At 43.8% G+C, this 20,297-nt stretch overlaps 1 long non-coding RNA gene across 1 annotated transcript in view; it reads left to right on the top strand.

Annotated features, from left to right (window-relative positions):
- The first annotated feature begins 1,067 nt into the window (after positions 1 to 1,067).
- Positions 1,068 to 20,297, top strand: part of LOC102382710 — a 41,989-nt gene continuing 22,759 nt past the window's right edge. The window contains exon 1 of the long non-coding RNA XR_323238.3: positions 1,068 to 1,172. This is a non-coding gene — a long non-coding RNA (uncharacterized LOC102382710). The remainder of the gene's footprint in view (positions 1,173 to 20,297) is intronic.

The following is a 20,297-nucleotide window of genomic DNA, read 5'->3' as shown; positions in this document are numbered from 1 at the left end:
GAATTGATGTAAGCAAGCACAATTCAGTGCATTTATTCCTGTTTATGCCAACTGTGAATTTAACCTAACATCCCCAGTAGAGGCATATCTGCCACAACATTTAGTTCTTTACTTTCACATGAAGATTTTCATTTTCCAAAACACATGTGGAAAATTAGGTGTATAGTTCATATGCAGATGTATTGTTGCTACACAGACAAACTGAGCGTTCCTGCCAGCAATGGCTGGTTTTGCAGCTAGCTGGCCTCTTCACATGTAAGTCTCTGGTTTTTGTATTTATTGTGCATACAAATCCAACAAGCAGTTGTACACCCAAACACAATCTGTAAAGATGCATGCATGCATTTTCAAGAATCAGCCGGTCATATTTAGTGAGGAAAATGATACAATATTAGACACCTGAAATTATAATTTGATGATGAATTTTGGATTGCTTGAGTTCTAATCTCAAAAGTTTCATGTGTATACCCGTCAGGAATACAGGCCTGTTTTAAACGTGTGTATGGCTAAATCTGTGTTTTTAATTACCAATAGCAAATTACGCTGGAAGCAATTGGACCACACATATACTGATACTGTTCTAAAATCAAAATGGAGGGGGGAAAAAACCCAACAACACATACATTTAAAAAAATAAGAATCACATTAGAAAAAATGTTACAGGAACAGCTGTGTAAATAATCCCAACAATGTGAAAGAATGAAAGGAAACTACCAGAGCCACTTGGGACACAGAGGGAACCTAAAATCACTAATTGCTCGAAGTAGGTCCTGCTTGTTAGCAGTGCCTGAATTTTTCTGCAAACACCAGGTCTCCCTTAGAAGATATGTCTCTGAAGAGTGCAGGAAAAAGAGAAGGAAAATGAGGTTATCAGGTAAAATCATCCCCCCAGATGGTTGAGGAGGGGACAGGGATAGGAAAGGAAACGGTGACTTACTGTCGATCGCTGTCGAAATGACATTTACCCGTTTATTGGCTAAAGGTTTTACTACTTCTTTCCCTGCAGAGTAAATGCCGATTTGTACTGGGAGCAGTGCAAACCGTCTAGAACAGACTTTGCCAGCTTGCAACCTTCGTCAGCGATAAATATCCACAACATCGAACAGGTCCTGAACCTTGAACGCTAAGCCGTGGGAACCGGTTTTGCTAACAGACACTGGAAACCTGACAAGGTAGGAAAGACACCAACCATCTGAGGGGCTGAAACTAGTAGGACTGGGCACAATGGGTGACTAGTGGTGTCTTACAGGAAGACAATGTCCGTACAATGTATTATACATGAATTGATGCTGGAAGTGGTTTGCTACCCTGATGAAATCACGACTCGTGGTGTTGCCCGCTGAGCACCATCAGCCGCTGTCTGGTTAAAAGAGAAACAACAACAACAAAAATGCCGTGCAAGATCAGAGTTACTAGCTAGCCACAGGTCTGAGTTAAACTGGCAATGAGCCAGTCCTGTGCTGCGGATCTGCCAGCTGGAAGGCAGCAAAGAAACCTGGTGAGGAGCAATATGAAAAGACTCCCTTTGTGACAATGTGATAAGTAGAAAGTCACCGGCGAGGAAATACGAGCCAGATCCAAAGTCTGTTTAACTCAGTGGAAATCTTCCCATTGATTACAGTGGGATTAGCCCAGTGGGATGGCCTCTGACTCTCCATTGTCCTCCATGCTTTATGCAGTCATTCCTACCAGTGCAAACTGAGTACAAAACAGGCGTTAAATGACCTGGCAGCATTTTATAGTGCTGGAATGGACTGCCCAAGGTGCATGGCAATAGAGATCTGTGCCCATTATGTCTACAGGATATTTCTATGTAGCCTCCAGGGAGGTTTGTGATGAGAAGCGTGAACAAGGTTGAGAATCTGGTGATGAGGGGAAACAGTGAGAGAGGCAGACACACCATTGTCCAGGAAAATGCTAGTCCCATTTAAGTCGATGAGAGCTTAGTTATTGACTTAAAGGGGACACGCTTGGTTGGTCCTAGAAGGAAGATGTGAAATGGGGAATGAAAATAACATTGATGGTAAGGAATGGAAAGGAGCAAAGCCAGTTGTATGGCTATGGGTCTTTTGTAAGATTACAGGGACTTTTAGGCGTGAGGCGGAGCTTGCTCGTTCTTTGTGTAGTCCAGTGGCTTTGAGTTTTCATTGTCGCATCACTTCCACTGGCATCGGTTTTGGCATCATCCTCCCGGCTGCGCTCTGCTGCTGTGTTCTTTTGCACGAAGGGACGGTCTCAGCCTGGCTGTAGCGCAGGTAAAACACGTTCAGCTGTCGATGCTGTTTCAGCAGGGCAGATTTTTGAGAAGCAATTCTAGTGAAATCTCATAAGCTGGTTATACGTGGAAAAATGGTGATCGTTATACAACATCTGACGCCACATTCTGGTCCCCACTATGCATCTGCCGCGCTGCTCCCGCGTTGTGAAAGTGTGGCCAGCTTCATTGTTCCCCTGTGAATGGTTGGATATAAAAGCTGTGTGCCTTAGCTACACAAGCCCAGCAAACAGTAGGTTTAGGTGGACCTTTGAAGTGTAGCCCTTATCTACCAGCTTTCCTGAGCTGAGGCCGAAGACATGGGAGATGTGAGGCCAGTGCAGGTTGGCCTGCACTCATGGATGGTCCCTCCAAGGAAATTCCAGCTGGTGCAAATTAAGCTGCTCTGCAGGCCCTAACCTTGACCGGGTCCTCAGGGAGCTATAGCACTACAAATATGAAATAATGCTAAAGTCATAAGTTTTCCTTTACTCCTAGTTGATATTGTTGGCCCAAATTTTGAACCACCTTTGCACGCTCTGAAATAAGTCAGGATTTCTTTTCAGTCATTCTCACGTGTCCCCAGCGCTTCAGAATCTGGTAGAGCTCATGTTGTTACTTTTGCACCATTGGTTGACCACAAGTCATAGCCTTTCCTGAATTTCATCAGGGTTTTCTCTGGATATTAGATGCTTTATTGCCCTTATTATATGGTATAGTTGCTGTATGACGTCAGACAATAGGTACTTTCTTTTTTAATCTTATATGCCAAGTCTGAATTATTTGCTTCCTGTCTGAGTGGACTTGCAACCTTCATTTTTAGAGCAATAAGTTTTAGAATCAATGAAATGTTATATATATATATATATATATATATATAAAAGAAAATGGGGAAATTAACTGTATATGACCCTACTGTTTATTGGGTAAGTGGATGGATGTATATTTAGCATAGCAGGTGCTGACGAGGCAATGGTTTTCCCAACATTTCAGTACACTGTGAGTCATCTGTGGTACCAGACACAGCTATCCGGTCCTATAGAAAGAGGCCTGGAAGAAGACTTACCAAACAGACAAAGCACCACCAGGCTGTAGCTCTTACCTACCAATAGTGTTTCTATCATTGCAAATTCTAGCAAAGAAGTCAAATGCAACATTTTCCCAAAAGCATGGCAAGCTTGCAGAGCTGACAGAAAGATTAACAAGTTTGCAGTGCACATCTGCTCGGGTGAGGAGAACCTTCACTGATATGCCACTTGTAAATGCATATGAACTCTGTAATAGGCACGGTGCTTTAGCTGAGCAGCTGCAATCTTTTCATTGTACCTCTTTTGTTGAATTCAGATAAAAGCACTTCATCGTCAACAAATCTAATATCTGTTCTTGTCCCACTTGAAAGGGTCAAATGAAATTTCCCACCAGAGAACAAAAACTGAAGCCGCATAGTGCGCTTGCATGGCAACGTGCCAAGAGAAAGGAGGGGAAAGGTAGTGTCTCTAGTGCCTTGCCAGGGCTGCGGTGTCAAAAAGCATGAAAAGTACTATCTCGGCTTGCATAAAACCTGCGAGAGGGAAAGGCTGATGCAGCAAGTAGTAATATTTTGAGCTATGGGATCAATTTCCTCTTGAGTTTGTGCATCCCCCGAGTATTCCTTGGCAAAGCATCGACTGAATCGTGACACCTTGGCTCATGATCCCATCCGATCTAACAAGCAAAGCTGGGCAGAATCAGACCTACATGAAATCAGTAATTGAGGCCTAGATTAAAGTCCACTGAAAACAGGGAAAAGTCTCTCACTAACTTCAATCAGGACCCGTAGTAGAGATGATATCTTTTATTAGACCAACAAGATTTTTGCAAAAAAAAAAAATGCCTTGATCCTTGGCTGTGATACCTTCAAGGGACATGCTGGCTGGTAAGCCATTTCCATTTGTGCTGCAGGGTCAGACAGCAGCCATGTTTCAACCCAGAGGTGGCTGCGTTTGAGTGGGGAGAACAAAGTTATCCCATCACTCATGGAAAAAGACTCTCTCTAGCTTGCAGCATACCACACGTTGAGGGCAGGGGGGGGCTGTGAAGATAAGGGGTAAAGAAAACATGCCATAATGAAGGAACATCAAATAGCCCTGAATTACCCATCACTAACGCCCTCATCCCATGTCAGCAATTGGACCGAGTTGAGAGAATAAAGGGGACGTTGGCTGTGAATGACTTAGGGCACCATAAATATGTATTACGAATTTTAGGTTCAGACATAATTAAATGCCATTTGTCAGATCTATGCTTGTTTTTTTCATCTCATTTGAGTTTCCCAGAATGAATTAGCTAACAAATATGCCTCTTATTCTACCATAACAAATCATTTCTCAGAATGGTTGCCTCCAAGCAGCGGGGAGAAAGTGACTGGAGGAAGTGACCTTCTGCTGTGAAGTTGTCACATTCCACGAGATTCTTGAGTGGCAATGACAGGCTCGGTAATGGGGGAAGCCTGTAGTGGTGTTGCAGTCTTGTTGATAACTTGTTAATTTATTTAGTGCAGTGGTGCAGAGGAGAGGAACTGGAGGGAGACTGGGAGGGGCTGGAGCATCGCAGATTAGAAATGGAAATATTTCGTTTTCAAAATCCATTTGCGTTCTTTGTCACTAAATGGGTTCGCGTTGACAAATGAATAGAGAAATGTGTGTATCAATGCAGATGCCACAAGACTGGAGCTAGCATAATGACACCGAGTGTTTTGGATGATACAGCAATAAATAGCCTGTACTCGTCGGGCAAAAAAACCTTTCGGGGACACCGAGTCATTAAAATCAGCGGAAGCCACGGGACTGGGCCCAAATGATCTTTTGTTTTCCCCTTTGGATAGGTGAAAGAGAGAGAGAGAGAGGTGGGGAAGGTGTGTCCAACCATGAACTGAATTCTGGCCTCGCTGAAGTCAATGGGGCTTTTGCCATTGCCTCGAATGGGGTCGGGAGTCAACATCCCATTATGTTATAGATAAGAAAGGCCAGTCCCAGGACTTCTCTGGAGAGAGCACACTGCTGAGTTTGGGCGAGCGGCTTACCTGTTCTTGATTAGAGGTATAATTGGGTTTGTCTCTCAGTATGATGTAATGGTGCTGGTCTTGGGTTACTCTGAATTCAACTAACTTAAGTTCTAGCTACACCACGTCCTTCACTTTATCTCCGCCAAAGAAGAAAGGTGCTTTTAATCTATGACCCTTGCGCATGAGAAGATTTATTGTGTGAACCTAAAAGGTATTAGATGCCCTGTCATTCCCGCGGCCTAATGTCTAGAGCACATGCGCCCAAAATCGGTGAGGTGCTGGCAGTGGTTACAAACACTACAGTGCATGACTGTCTGAGACATAAAAGTAGCAATTGCTACTGCGTTTGGGGCACTCCCCTTCCCCTATGGTGACAAGGGATTTCAACCCGTAGGCAAGTTAACAGAAAGGAACGGCGGATTTTTTTTAACTACTTTTCTTTTGCACACCCACCTCCAGCCCCTGCAAGTTAAAAAAAGACCTTGCCTGATGCTAGCTAATTGGATGTACACACAGCTAGCTAGCTAAATACCAAAGCAAAGGCTCAGATGACATCTGGGCACAGGTCACTAGATAATGGATATTTCAATTTGTCTACTGACTATACTGTTCCAGCCACACACACACAAAAATACCTTCACATAGTTTTTTCTAATAAAAAAATAGCCTGTATAGTTAAAAACCTTAGCTACCTGTATTTGAAGATCGCTGTCTGAAAAGATGAAAAACATACATTTTCATTTCATTTCAGATTAGCATGGTAAACAGCTAGATCTGCTCTTTCAAGTGGAGCATTCAGCTCCATTTGTTAGCTTTGTTGCTGATATTTCACCTCTCCTTTATTTACTTAACATAGTTTGACAAGAAATTCTCAGTGAGATAATATATCTCCATAAAAGAGTGACTTGGGGAACATGTCGTGAGGTTTCAAGAGGACAGGACCAATAACTTATTTATGCCTGTGACATTTTTGTCAGACAACATTCGAGCAACAGCACTCAGCGGAACTTGCTCTTCGATTTAGGAAATTGTGTAGTTAGATGCATTTTTATAAGAAACAGCAGGGCAAAAAGGAGGCGGAGGAATCAGGATAACTGAAAGTAGGAAAAACACAGGCTAAAAATGGTAATGCTGATTGTTCCTTATAGAAGTGCCCTGTCCCCAAACACTGAAGAATAATGGGTCCTGCTCCAAGAAGCTGATACTTTAAGGCAGTGGTTCTCAATCTGCTCACGCTCAACACCCCCTTCAGTAGACTCAGCCCTCCGTCCCCCTTGGAAAATGCCAGCTCTTACTTTTCATAGTTTCATAATTGTTTCAGGGGCTGGAGGGGACCTTACAGATCATCGGGTCCAGCCCCCCTGCACATGAGCAGGAAAGACCTCTGGGGTCAGATGACCCCAGCAAGATGGGCATCAAGACCCTTCACTTGGTTTTTTGACTACAGAAAAATAACAGAGCAATTCATCTGTTGCAAAGAACTCATAAAGCTCACAACAGCTCGGAGTGCTTTTGACACTATGGATTCCTTTTTGAAATCTCTGAATTTATCTTGTGAATCATGTTTGATTCACACCTAACCATGCATTGCATGGCACCCTGCATCCCCCTTTGAATGATTTTCAAAGCACCCCAGGGTGCCCTGGCACCCTGGTTGAGAATCACTGTTATACAAATTGCAGCAGTTTGAAGAAAGGCACGGGAACAACAATGCGCTAATTATATGGAGGTCAGCTTCGGTTTCTCTCTAAGCAGCACAGCAGAAATGGGCCTTTTAAAAGAGGCTTGGATGTATTTAAGGTAGAGTTTTGTGGATGAGCTCCGAAACTGGTGGCTGACACCCACCTTTCATCCATAAACAATACAGAGAAAACTGAACTGAGATGGCAGGCTGGGTAGGTCTCAAGTTAAACAGAGCAGTTTCACCTTTGGGTCACCAATTCAGCCCCATCAGTAGACCCTGGGGTAAGTCCCAGTTCAGCTAAGGACGTACAAGCATGCCTGACTGAAAGCCTGAGTCCTCCTGGAGTGAACAGGGTTTTGAGAAAGGCCCCAAGCAAGATGACTGGCTGTTGAATATGTTGATTGACCCGAGAACACAAATGCATGGATCCCATTGCATTATCAAGGGAGATGGAGACAGTCTTTACAAGTAAATGGCTCTTCAGTGGGTACAGAGTCAATCAAGAAGAGAAAAAGAGTAAGAAAAGCAGAGAGTGAGAAGGCAATGAGAATAAGAGAGCTGTATAGGAGACTGGTGGTGAATGTAAAGGAATAAAGAGATGAGGATGAACAAAAGCCACTCCACTGGGAGAGAGACAGTGCTTAGCACCTACTCCTATTCCCATGGAGGCCAGTGTCAAAGCTCTCAGTAACGTCAGGGGTGCAGAATCAGGTCCCCAAAGAGAAAGGAAACCCTGAACATAAATAGAAAAAGAGCAATGGGAAAGTGCCCTGCAAACCACAGGAAAAATGAGCACCAAGCTTGTTGTTAGCCCTGTTGTTAGGCCAGAACCTCAGCTCTGCACAGTAACACTGGCTCTGCTGCCGAGGCCCATCAGGAAAGAGAGATTTAATTCAGTTTAATGTGGGGGTTTCTTCTTGTATGCTGTGTAACCCTAACCTGAGTCCATCACCCAGGTACAAAGATCACCACCACCTTCAGGCAGCCCCCACCCCTAGAGGCAGATCAGCTGGACGCTATTCAAAGGAACAGATGTGGCTGCAGTCAGAAGCAACAATCTCCAATTCTGGATGTATTCTTTGAAGAAGAAAAAACAAAGGAGAGCAGGCAGGTGAGGCAGGGCAGGGGACAGCCTCAGTCAGTAGCATAGGAGCTGAGAACGTCTACAGCAAAAGTAGGTCAGCGCTCTTAAAAAAAAAAGGAGCCTTGAGTGGGCACTGTCGTACGATACACCATGCCGAGTGAAACAAGAGCGATGTCAGAAACCCCGTGTCATACAAAAGGAAAAGGGGACATACTCTGAAAATAAAGAAAGTCGGGGAATTCAGAAATGCCTTCATGCACCGAAGTACTTCACATAAGGACTAGATGACCAAAGTGACTAACGTGAGCAGCCAGTGACAATAGACTTGCAAGGGATTTGAGAAGGGGAACGCTTTGGGGGGCTACAGCTGCTAACTCAGAGGCACAGAACAGAAAAGGAGACGCTCATCTCCTTCTGCTCCGCACAGCTCTCAAGTGCCAATCCATCATCTCAAAACTCCCTAGATGTTTTCATGTTAGACCCCCACGATAAATCACGGTGCAAAGGCAGGAGTCTGACGTTACAATTCAGTTTATCACTAGGAGATAAAACTCAGATAGACAAACTTTTGCCGTATAATGCTAGCAATATAAATGTAATTACAAGGGCTGATTCTAATTACTATGTTCACTTGTGAGGCTCGGTGGAAGTAGCAGCCTACGGAGAATCCAGTGACGCTGGATTCCCTGCTCCTTGGGTCTGATCAACAGCACAGTGTTAAAAGATTTTATTTATGAAACGGAGCATATGTTTTGAATATGAGGCTGGTGATTATGCTACAGGTGTGTAGACACACTTTTCTGTACACTCGGTAGGAATGATCAATATTTGCATGTTCCAAGTGTACCTATGAGGGGGGAAAAACCCTCTGCGGTGTTGAAACACATTAGAATCCTCTTTCTTTCTAAGCAGCTGAATATTAAGTACCGTGCAAGTACAAGCATGACATCCATGACTTGCTGCTTTAAACTCAGATCACACCAATAGTTTTCTTTGTTCTATGTCTAAGATGTAAACTAGTCACTAGGAAAAAAAAAATAGATTGATGTAGTAGCCTGCGGCAACAGGAATCTGAAGATAGAGGAGAATCAGCAGCCTGTATAGATTGCAGAGGGGGTTTCTGCATATTTTCTCACAGTCTCTAGAATCTAGTGGCAGATCTTCATCTGGCGGAAATCAGCATCCCATCACTGAAGTTGATGGGGCACAGCCAGTTTACAGAAGTGAAGGATCTGACCTACCCCCGGCAGAAAAAAAAAGGAACCTAATTCAAACTACCTTTAATAGTTGAGGAAGACCTTTGGAATATGGATTTGATTCTTTGGGCCTTAACAAGGCTGCATTACAGGGTCTGTAACTGAGAATCATAGTATTTTCCCCCTGTCAGGGCCTGATCTCACTTCCATTGTAGTTCTTCTGTATCGAAACATGGACTGAGCATATAGACAAATACACAGCTGAGCAGTAGGGTAGATGAAGCCACATACCATCCAAAAAGACACTCCACATTCATTAAACTTCTCCTCTACAGGTCAGTGGAAATTTTTGCTAGGTCAGGATATACCTGATTAGATAGAGAGAGATGGGTTAACCCCTTTTTGACTGCATGTGGCAAGAAGTACGTCCCTGTACACGAGAGGTCAGGGATGTCCAAAGGGATGCTATCCCAGGCAGTAGTAAACGGTGTTTCTAGCACTGTCCTCTTAGATCTGGGATCCCACGTGGCAAAGTGTCACTTGAGAGCACAGTAGACCTTTACCCAGCTGGATCCAAATCTCACCAAAATCAAAAAAGACTCTGACTCACTTCAATGGGCTTTTCACGGGGTTTCAGTACGTATTATCTTTCTTCAGACTCTATCACCGCAGTGATCTGTCATGTTCAATCTCAGCACGGACCAAATGCAGGCTAGAGTCTCAGGTGAAAGTCTGCACGTCGCACTCCTAGAGACTGTATTCATGGGTGAAATGGACCTATTTTTCAAATTACAAATAATAGCACTTTTCTGGTGGAGAAGGCATTTAAAGACTTTATGTTATCAATTGGGTTGGAGTGTTACAGCTCTGATGGTCCAGGAAAGGCAAGGAGAGGAAAGGGTTTTTTTCTGTGATATTGTTTATTGGACCAACTATATAGCTGGGAGAGATGTTGGACAAGCTTTTGGGCATGAGGTTTTAGGTGGGGGTTTCTTGTATGCTGTACAACCCTAACCTGAGTCCATCCCCCAGACACAAAGATCACCAGCACCTTTGGGCGTCCTCATCCCTAAAATCAGATCAGCTGGGCACTATTCAAAGGAAGGCAGCAGACAGCCCACCATTAAATAACAGTAAAAAAAATGGTTTGTGTTTAACTGCATGTAAAGAAAAGCAGGAGAAGGCTTATAGCTTCATTACCTAACCAGTTACTAAAAAAGCCTCACTCATATGCAGTGCTGAGAGCCAACAAAGCAACATCCTGTCGCATAACACAGTATCTGCTAGAAGCATGTGTTGAAAGGCCCTCAAAAAACTTTACAACTTTTACATAAGCAACTCCAAAGGGAGGTACAGAAAGGCCATTATGCCCTAGCTAAAGATGTGGAACTGAAGTACACAGAGACTGGGTGACTTGCCCAGGATGACACAGTGAGTCAGTGGCAGAAGAGGGATTGGTTTCTGTTGCATACATTGTTTCACCACTGTCGCACACCTGAACATGTCCAAATCTTTAACACCTATCCCCACAAGCTCCCTGTGAGGACAGCATTGTTTTACGAATGCATGTCTGTGACTTGCCAGGATCACGCAGGAAGCTGAGGGCAGGGGGAGGCATTGGACATGGGTTTCCTGGAGCTCAGGCTAGTGTTCTCATTAGTGGCTATCTCTCTTAAGGACATAAGAAGTGTCATACTGGGTCAGACCAATGGTCCATGTAGCCCTGTACCCTGTCTCCAACACTGGCAGAAGTGGATGCTACATAGGGAGAGCACTGAACTGGATGTCTCTGGAGTGATCTATCCCCCTATTGAGTACACTTTCTGGCATCCACCATTTATTGGGTTCGAAATGCCAGAGGAAACATATCCAACCATTCTGTTCAATAGCCATTAATAGGTCTATGAATTTATCCAGCCCATTTTTGTATCTGGCCATGCTGCCTGCCTTACCACCCCCATGGCAATGAATTTCACAAGTTAACTACATGATGAGTACCAAAAAGTCCTTTCTTGTGTTCGTTTTAAACTTGTCACCTACTGATTTCAGCAGACCCTCATGGAAGATCAGTTGTATAACTGTGCAAGTGCTTGGGCAGCAGAGGTGGCATCGATTTATAGTTTGGGTCATTCGATGCTAACCTGAACTTTTAAAGCTCTCTGCATCCAAGATGGGTTCAGTCTTTGCCCGTGGTCTTAATAAATAAATGAAGTTACAGTTACTTTAGTTTCCTGAAGTGTCGAGCCCAGCATGGGACATAACCTAGCACAGTCATCTTGAGAATATTGCAGCAGAAAATACAGCCTGGGATTTAACACTGGAAATTAGAAGTTGATCCTACTTCTTACACAAAATTGAGATTGACAAAATTGAGGTTTATCTACATAAACCTTGAAACAAAGATATGGCTCTGAATCAAAATTAGGGAACTGGAGAAATGAAGCTGAGGAATTTGCTCTCTGAAAGGCAACTTTTCCCAGCCAGACTGCCAGTGGAAAAGAGCTACCCTGTGTAGCTCCCACAATGAAGCCCTAAGAAAGCACCATAGCAGAATCTGTTTCCCTGAATCTTCTTTTTAAAGATCAAATATTAATATATCGGAACTGCTTAAAAATGGCAATTATTAGTCAATTAAATTTCAACTCTGGGGTTCAGCTCACTTAAGTTGTGAGAGCTTGTAAACTGGGAAGTGTGGATGATCAATGAAAGAACCTCTTAAAAATCAGCCCAGGAACAGATTGGTAGATCTCTTATCCCCCAACTACGTACTAACTAACCCCTCAGCTCTCAAGTTCCAATCAATAGCAAATATTGCATATGTGCATAGAGGTTTTTTAACTGAATTATCCCCAAAATGTTTTTTTGTTATCAGAGTAAACAAGCAGGGAAGAATTATTTGCAATAAGAAATGAAGGGCTAAAAATAAATCAACTAGCAAACTAGGTACCTAACTAGAAGACTGTTGATAGATATGGCCAGGTAGGACAAAACAATATGGGTTCACCTGAGATGTGAACTTCAGTTGTCAGCCAGGTAACATCCTGATGTAGGAGTGCTATCCTGTGAGACTTTTGCCCAGAGAAGGAGCCCAGCCTAGTGCTTCAGTGCAGCTGGTCTCGGCGCACCAAGCCCGCTGGCATGTCATTATAAAGTCCACACCTGACTTTTTCATGTCATAGCCAACAGGCCCAGTGTCCTGGTGAGTCAGTAACAGGTGGCAGAGAAGCACTAATGATATCAAAGTGGTAAAAGAAGCACGATCCCCTAAATTTGAACAACCAATCATTAACCCAAACCGCACCAGATTGCTGATGAAAGAAGCCCTTAGCACAGTGGTGGCATTTGTCATTAGTGCAATGGAAAGCCGTAAGCATAACTCCTGTGTCTGGCCTCATTAATGAAGTGCAGAAGCATGAAAATCAGGAGACCTAGACGTGAAAAATAGCTTCCACAGGGAGCAAAAGCAGCAAAGAAGTAGCAAAGTGGCAAAATTCACAACGGAGTCGTTCCTGCCTGGCACTGTCAGCGAGAGCAGAAGCCTCCAGCGTGTCCCAGGAGGTGATAGACATTGCGCAGGATTGGGCCTTTTATATACAAAGGAAGTTAATCCAAAGAGAAAAGAGAAGATGTTGGAGGCAACATCTGAGCTGACTGGTTCACAGTATCCAACGCAGACTGTCGGAGTCAAGTGAAATCAGCAGCGAAGGGCACCATGTTGGCTTGAAGTGATGCATTGTTACAGGCGGCTTCAACGCTGATTCCACTTTTAAACATAGATTGACATTTATCCAGGAGGTGAGTTTGTAATTTTGTAACTACAGAATTTTCTATTATAGTTGATAAGGGAAAGAAGATTGGATCTTGGTCGGAAATCTGCAAATTCATCTCCTGGCAGGGGATAATAGCATGAGAAGAGGGGCAGCAAACAACTGCAGATTTCAAAGAATTCAATGCAGCCCCCAATCACAAAGAAGTGTTCGGCGGTGTATTTAGACTGCATCTCGGATGCATGCAGCAGCTCAGCATCACCCATCTGGCTCTATGCAAGTCTGAGTACTGGGTGAAGAGAAGAGACCCTTTTTACTTCTCCCGCTGTAACAAGAAGCCGGCGGCGAGGTTACAACAAACTCAACTCTCTCCGGTAGCTCCTGCTATTATGGTAGCTCCTGTCCTTAGGAGTTGTGGGTTCTCCTCTTGCAAAAGGACTTTTCAGGGTTGTCATCGGGCCTTTCCTATTACACTATGGGTGGCCTGGAACCTCTGGCTGTGGTTGCCCTTCTCTGTGATCACCACTTAGGAGGCAAAAAAGCATCAGCTTGACGAGCCAAGTCTGAATCTCACTTCACAGCCAGGCAGGCATCCTCTTGGGGCATCGCTGTCGTGTTTAAGACGCCCCACTGAATAGAACAATGAATGCAACGATGCCAGACAGAGCCCTCGGGTGCTGGATACTGGGTCATTGGAGTCTGTAGGTTACCGTGCGGGGACCACCCATTGTCAGAATAATGAAAGTTTCCTGAGATGGAGGAATGGGCTCCAAATCCAACAACAACAAAGACCTCTCTCCTTCCTCCCTCTCTCTTGTGTCTCTACCTCTGAGCTCCTGGCCAGCTTCCCTTCACCTGCTGTGTCCCTGCAGCAATGATGGATTGGCCTGGCCTAAAAGGCAGGAGGACCACCTTCTTCTTCCTCCCCATTTTAGTTGCAGCTCATGGTTTTTCTGCAACTTGAATGAAGTGTATACACCTGCCAGGAGGGAACAGGTTCAAAACAGAGTGAGTGCAATGCCCCGCAGGTTCTTCCTCTGGGCACATTCAAGTGGATTTGGACCTAACGGACTTGCCCACGTTCATACTAAAAGTGACAAATTCAACTCCTGTCTCCTGAAGTCCCTACCAAGTGCCCTAAGCAGGGAGGAGTTCTGGTTAAGGTTGAAGTAGGCTGTCTGTGGTGAAGGATGATGGTTTGCAGTCAGACGTGTGCGAAGGAGGAGAAAGGATGCACCAGATTTACCACTATTTGCTTTTAAGATGGTTTATCAGGGATGTTCTACATGCAGCAATCTTAGCTGCTACACAGCTCATTCTGTTGGTGCATGACTAGTGATCCAAGCTGCGAATCCTTGTTGTCTAATTCCTGCAAAGAATATTCCCTTTATATTAAAGTAGTAGCCTTTGCAAGAGACCTTCAATCTAATTAAAACCAAGAGATTAGCTTCCCTTGGAATATTTGCAAAGCCTGCTGCAATGGTTAGTTAATGAAATGTATACAGTTTTATACAGCTTTAATTTTTAATGAAATAATTCAGGGACTGTGTCCCACTCCCCTGCTTTACCTGCCTTGTACCAACTGGAGACCCAGTTACAAAGACTGAGAGCGCCGAGGAGGGGGGGCGGGGGGAAAACGACATAACTTGGAGGTCTGTTCAGTATCTAATTATAGATCAGTCTTCTGTCTCATATTTGCTTTCACAATTTACGTATTAATGGTTAATAATAATGAATAAAAGTGCTTTAGAGGGGCATTCATTTTTTAAGAACATACAATTCCTGCTCCAGGCAGCTTAAATAATACAAGGCAGAACACAGGATAGTGACAACAGCTTAGCAGAATGAGGATGGAGGAGTCCTAAAAGGTGAACATCAGCAGAAAGATTTGGAGGAAGCTGAGAGAGAGGAGAAAGGGTCCTTAGTTGGCCGGGATAGGTAGACTGTGATAGGCACAGAGCAGTAGGAAGCACATAGAAGTATTCATTAAACACCATATGAAGCAGAACAGTTGCTGCAGTCTCAAACCTGTGGTGTCTCAGGGCCAGGTTGCCCTTAAACTGCCTGGCCTGAGGCTGGAGCACCTTGAGTCTGCATTACTCCAGGACTAGACTTGAACCCAACTACTCTGGTCACCTCATCGAGGAAGTAGAGGCAGGCTAATCCCACTTCTTACCCCTTCCAATTATTATGGAGGGATTATGTTTCTGGGGAAGCAATCCCTTTTCTCTCCCACCCACAGCCAGGGACCATGCCAGTTTTGTGGAACGACCAAAGACAACTTGAACTAACCGTCTCCTCTGACTGCTTAAGGCTTGGCCCCTCTGAGAGTGCAAAAGAGAGGAGGAAGGGTCCTGGCGGGTCCTCAGGTAGGCTCTCAGCATGGGGTCCCTTCTCAGGTGGAGCTCCGTGGGGAGAGAGAAGTAGTACAACCTGAAGCAACAAGACCTGAGCCCATCTGAACACAGGTCTGCCCTCTTCAGAACAGTGGGCGCTTGCCATGCTAGCGTGGGCAAGCTTGCCACTCATCATCTGATCCATGGAGATCTTGTGCCCGTAGCACTGCCGTCTCCAGGTTTTCTATTGGACAGCCCTGTGCAGTGCATTGCAAATAGTCATTTTACAGTGCCAGTCCTACTTTACATTATGGTTACTGATCCTTTCTGAAACCTAAACGTTAGAATATCCTAATCTTGCTCTACATTTTAAAGCTGAAAGATAAACCTGTTGTTTAATGAAATCCACAACACTGCGGGAATAGTAACCATTGTGTTTCTTCATTTCAAAGAGCAGCTGAAATCTAACATCTGGTGTAACTGTACAAACCTGACCTTAGGTCAAAGTAAGTATTGTATTGTTGATGATGGATACGCTTTTTTCATTACAATGCTGTCTCCGCTCTTGTGGCGTCCATGCTGTGCATTCGCAGCTATACCCGGCTCTATTGATAAATAATGTTTTGTAAAATACAGTTCTTTTTTACATCTTTAAACATATATTGCAAGATTTTAAAAAAAGAAATCTTGCCACGATCTCCCAGGTTGTTGTCAGTGGTGTGCTATTATATGAGCAACCTCATCTGCATGTTAACTGTCTAACACAAGGATTATATTTCTGAGGATGTAACCCAGATCCGTAAAGAACAGTTTTACAAGAAGGTGATTTTCTGTAGCTAATGCCTTTTTCCTTTACTCTCCTCTTTCGTCTTTGGTGCTCGAGTAAGAATAGGACTCTAGGGTTTCACAGTCTCAGTTTTCAAACAGATGTGTGCAAATGTGAATGCGTCCTTGTAGGAGGCTGAAGATTTGGGCTTCAGTGTGGAATATTAGGCAAAGGGCAATCTTCTATTAGTAATGTATATTATTTGTAGAGCATATTGCAATGCAGAATGAATTCTACTTTAGAATATGATTAAAACATAATGAAGGAAAAAATGTGAGCAGATCTCCTCCCATACGGAGAATACAATTTAGCAGTATTCCTGGACTTCAGCATCGTGATGATTTCAGCCAATGCATGCATAGACCGTCCCCAGTCTAGGTGCTTCGCAGTGCATCCCACCCAAGCAAGCAAAGGCAGATAGCATTTGCATTGTGAGCTCATTACTGCTTATATTGGTAGTCCTTGTTCTGTGTGCAGCACCCAGCAAAATGGGGCGATATCCCATGCCTGGGGCTTAGAGGCATTACTACTATTACTACACTAAAGAATGATATTGCGTAATTGGTATTGAGCATAACACTGCAAGTCCTGCAAGGCAAGAACGTCACTCTAAAACGTGCAGCGGTTTCTTGGGGCACGATGACAGAGTTAGAATGACTGAGATTCTCCAGGGTTTCATTAGATAAGGTTCTCACTTACGTGCTTTCCTCATTTCACGTATATTCTGTTTAAAAATTCTTATGAAAGTGGTTAGTCAAACACCGGATTTAGCAATTTGGTAAAGTTGGCCTGTCCCACTACATTACATTGGTTTTATGTGGTCTTCCTACCTACTGCTTTATCTCATCTTAACATGCACACAACAGTGGAGTAACTCAGTAGCAAATTAGTCCAAAACACCAAACCCTGGATTCCCAACAAGTCTAGAACAACACAGACCTAGCATTGAAACCACTGGAATGAGAGTCCACAGACCTGGAGGAAATCTGGATGACGTTAAAACCAATGAGTATCCTGTCGTTGACTCCAGTGGGCCAGCAATTCATCCCAGGTTTGATTTCAAAGTTTACAGTGGACCTGCTGGTTAACTTTGGCCAAGCTGCCTCATTTCTCTGTGCTTGTGTTTCTTTTCTCTCCTGCTTCTCTGGGAGTTAAGCTGCAAGCCCTTGGGAAAAGGACTTCTTATCTCATCCATGTCAGTACAATGGGATCCTAAGCTTGGTCAGGCCAGTGTGAACACCTGTCAGATTTTCAGACAGCCCTTTTGCTCCCTTTCCATAGCCTTTTCTGAAAATATAACGAGCTGATTTTGCTTCCTCACTCTCCGTGCATTAGATCAATGAGCTAGCTTCACGTGTTCACGGTAGGTGCTTTGTACCATTCCAGCTGGCCAAATCCACTGCCTATCAGGGACACAAACAGTTAAGGGAAACATGTTTCTCAGGCCCTCTCTACACCTGCAGGTAAAAGTGAGATGGGATCTAATGCGCAATCCACACAATCACACCTCCTGCCATGCCGCACATAGCTGGGAACCCCATTATGAAACCCCTGAACCCTGGGGCTTGCGGCTGCCATGATCGTTAGGGCTCAGGGATTTCCGAGCCCCAGGGATTGAGGCTGCCACGATCTCCAGATCCCAGGGGTTTCAGGCTGGGCATGGTAGGAGACCCTGCTACACGTGCAAATGAAAGCTCAACAGCAACCAGCTATAAAGTTTGTGCACATTTTCAGGGTCTAACTTTATAGCTGGTTGGAGCTTTTTATCATGTGATAAGTACTTTTCATGCATGGTTAGTCCTAAGGGAATCGAGCAATTAATTGCACCATCCCTGTAACGTGTAGAGTGGGCCTTAAAGTCATGCAGTGGGATCTAATGCCGATACTGTGCCCTTCCCAGATGCTGATCTCCCTTACGCTGGTGGTTATTTTGCATAGCCAAAGAGCATAGTATACCATTTTCAAAAGACTGTATTTCACCCTCAGCCCACTCACTGCCTATGTAGGTCCGAGGGGTGAAGTCTTGGTTCCCCAGTGTCCTTATACGTTAGCTAACGTACCATTAAATTGGCATGAAAAACATGTTGAAAATCACAGAACAAGTCTGCTCATTTCATTTTTGCCAAAGCCAAATACATTTATAGATTTGCTCATAATTGTTTTTAGAGTAGAACTGTGCATGTTTGACAATGCCTGAAAAATGAAGTACCTGGGGCAACATCTCTGATGCAGCCAGCACATCTCAAAAGTGGAAAAATGCTTGCTAAGGTTTGAATTTTTGAATTTTTCAGTTCTTCTAAAGTCTGATAGGTGCTGAGTTAAGTAGTTAAGTTGGGCCCAGAGAGAAAGGGGGCCCAAAAATGAAAAAAAAAAATTACAATTGCAAAAAAAAAAAGTTTTAATATTGTGTATATATGGGACTTGCATTGGTATCAATTGAGAACGAACTATTTAAAGACATCGATACCACAGATGTGATAAAGTCTTTTGCAACAAAATAATCATTATCTCCAGCGAAGCGGTCCCCATACTAAAAGTTCACCCAGGGCCACCAGGAGTCTAGGTACGGCACTGTTTGTTCCAAGGGCTGCTTAACCTACTAACACTTTGTACGCAGGGAACACTATCTAGCAGCTGACGAGTATACTGAATATAATAGGGCTATTTTTCCTGGAAGGTTTAACATAACATAAATCATTGGTCTCTACTAGCTAAGATTACAAAAACACCCCATTTAGTGGCAATACTCAACCATGGTTCTTTATTAGTAATAATACTTTGGCTTTTTTAGCCAAGGATCTTAATCTAAGCCTCTTTGTTCCATGCACAATAAGCATTTCTTGTGGACAGATGAGCAAACTAGAGAAGCACTGACAATGCACAAGTTTGACCCTTCAACGTTTTGCAAATAAGGCACCCAAAATGGTGGCATCCCAAGATGGGAATCACTAGACAATCTTGGTGCAGGTCACCCAGAAGGTCAGTAGCACGGGCAGAAATGGAGCTTACATCCCTGTAGTAGCTTGGGAGTTTTTTCCTTAATAGCATTTGACATGACAGACGCGCTTCTGATCCGAGCTATGACAGTGAAAGTGTGGCGTAATCCCACTGATGCTGGTGAGTTGATACTGAACATTCGCTGTTGTAATTCAGACCAGACGGACTCTGGCCTAGACCCTTCAAGCCTGTGAATTGAAAGTGTTTGGCAGGAGAGTGAAGGAAAACCTCTCTACCCTTCCCACCCGTTCTGCACTTTCTCCGACCTCTTTCTTTCACTGCTAAAAGTAAATTGAATTCAGCACCTTTAAAGACTCTGTCTGGATCCATAACTTTCATAACCACACTGTAACCCTGAATGAAAAGCTAGGAGAGTATGGTTTTTATCCATGGGCTCTTTTGTCTTTTTATATGTTTATGCATGCCAGCCAATGGTCAGCAAAGCAGAGCAACAGCTTGTAATGAAATGTTAGAACCATCTGTTTTAATCTGAGCTTTAATTTCACTGTAAAATATTAAAGTTGTTCTGATAGTTGGGTTGGTATGGTTGTTTTATATGAAAGGGATTGAGTATCCCAGAGCAATTACACTTCGCCAAGCACATGCTATTGGTATTATATTTTGTATTGTTAATGTGCTTGACTTCCAAAATGAAAAGGGGGATTTCTTCATAGTGTTTGACAGAGCTGTTCTCATTTTCCACTGGTGGAAGATACCATTTTAGACTCAAGGCACCCCTGGTTTGGCTTGAGGCACACCTTGGAAAATGCCAGCTCTTAGTTTTCACATATTTTTTGACTACAGAAAAATACTAGAGCAATTCTTCTTTTGGAAACAACTCAGACGACATCAGGGTAGAATGGTTTTTAACACTCTGAAGTCTCTAGGTTCATCTTGGGAGTCTTGTTTTGCACACCTAACTGTGTTAATAGTGCATGGCACCCTGGAAAAGATCTCGAGGCACCCTGAGGTGCTCTAGTGCCCAGGTTGAGAATCCCTGCTACAGGCAGACATTAAGGACCAATGTTTATATGTAGAGGGCAACTGGAGCAAGACCCACACTTCCTCCTCCAAATGGGTTGGTCCTTGGTTACATGGACCTTGCTGAAC

The sequence above is a fragment of the Alligator sinensis genome, unplaced genomic scaffold (genome assembly GCF_000455745.1).
Source record: "Alligator sinensis unplaced genomic scaffold, ASM45574v1 scaffold121_1, whole genome shotgun sequence".
Lineage (NCBI taxonomy): Eukaryota > Metazoa > Chordata > Crocodylia > Alligatoridae > Alligator > Alligator sinensis.
The sequence above is the reverse complement of the archived record's forward strand: the minus strand, read 5'-3'. Positions and strand labels throughout refer to the sequence as shown.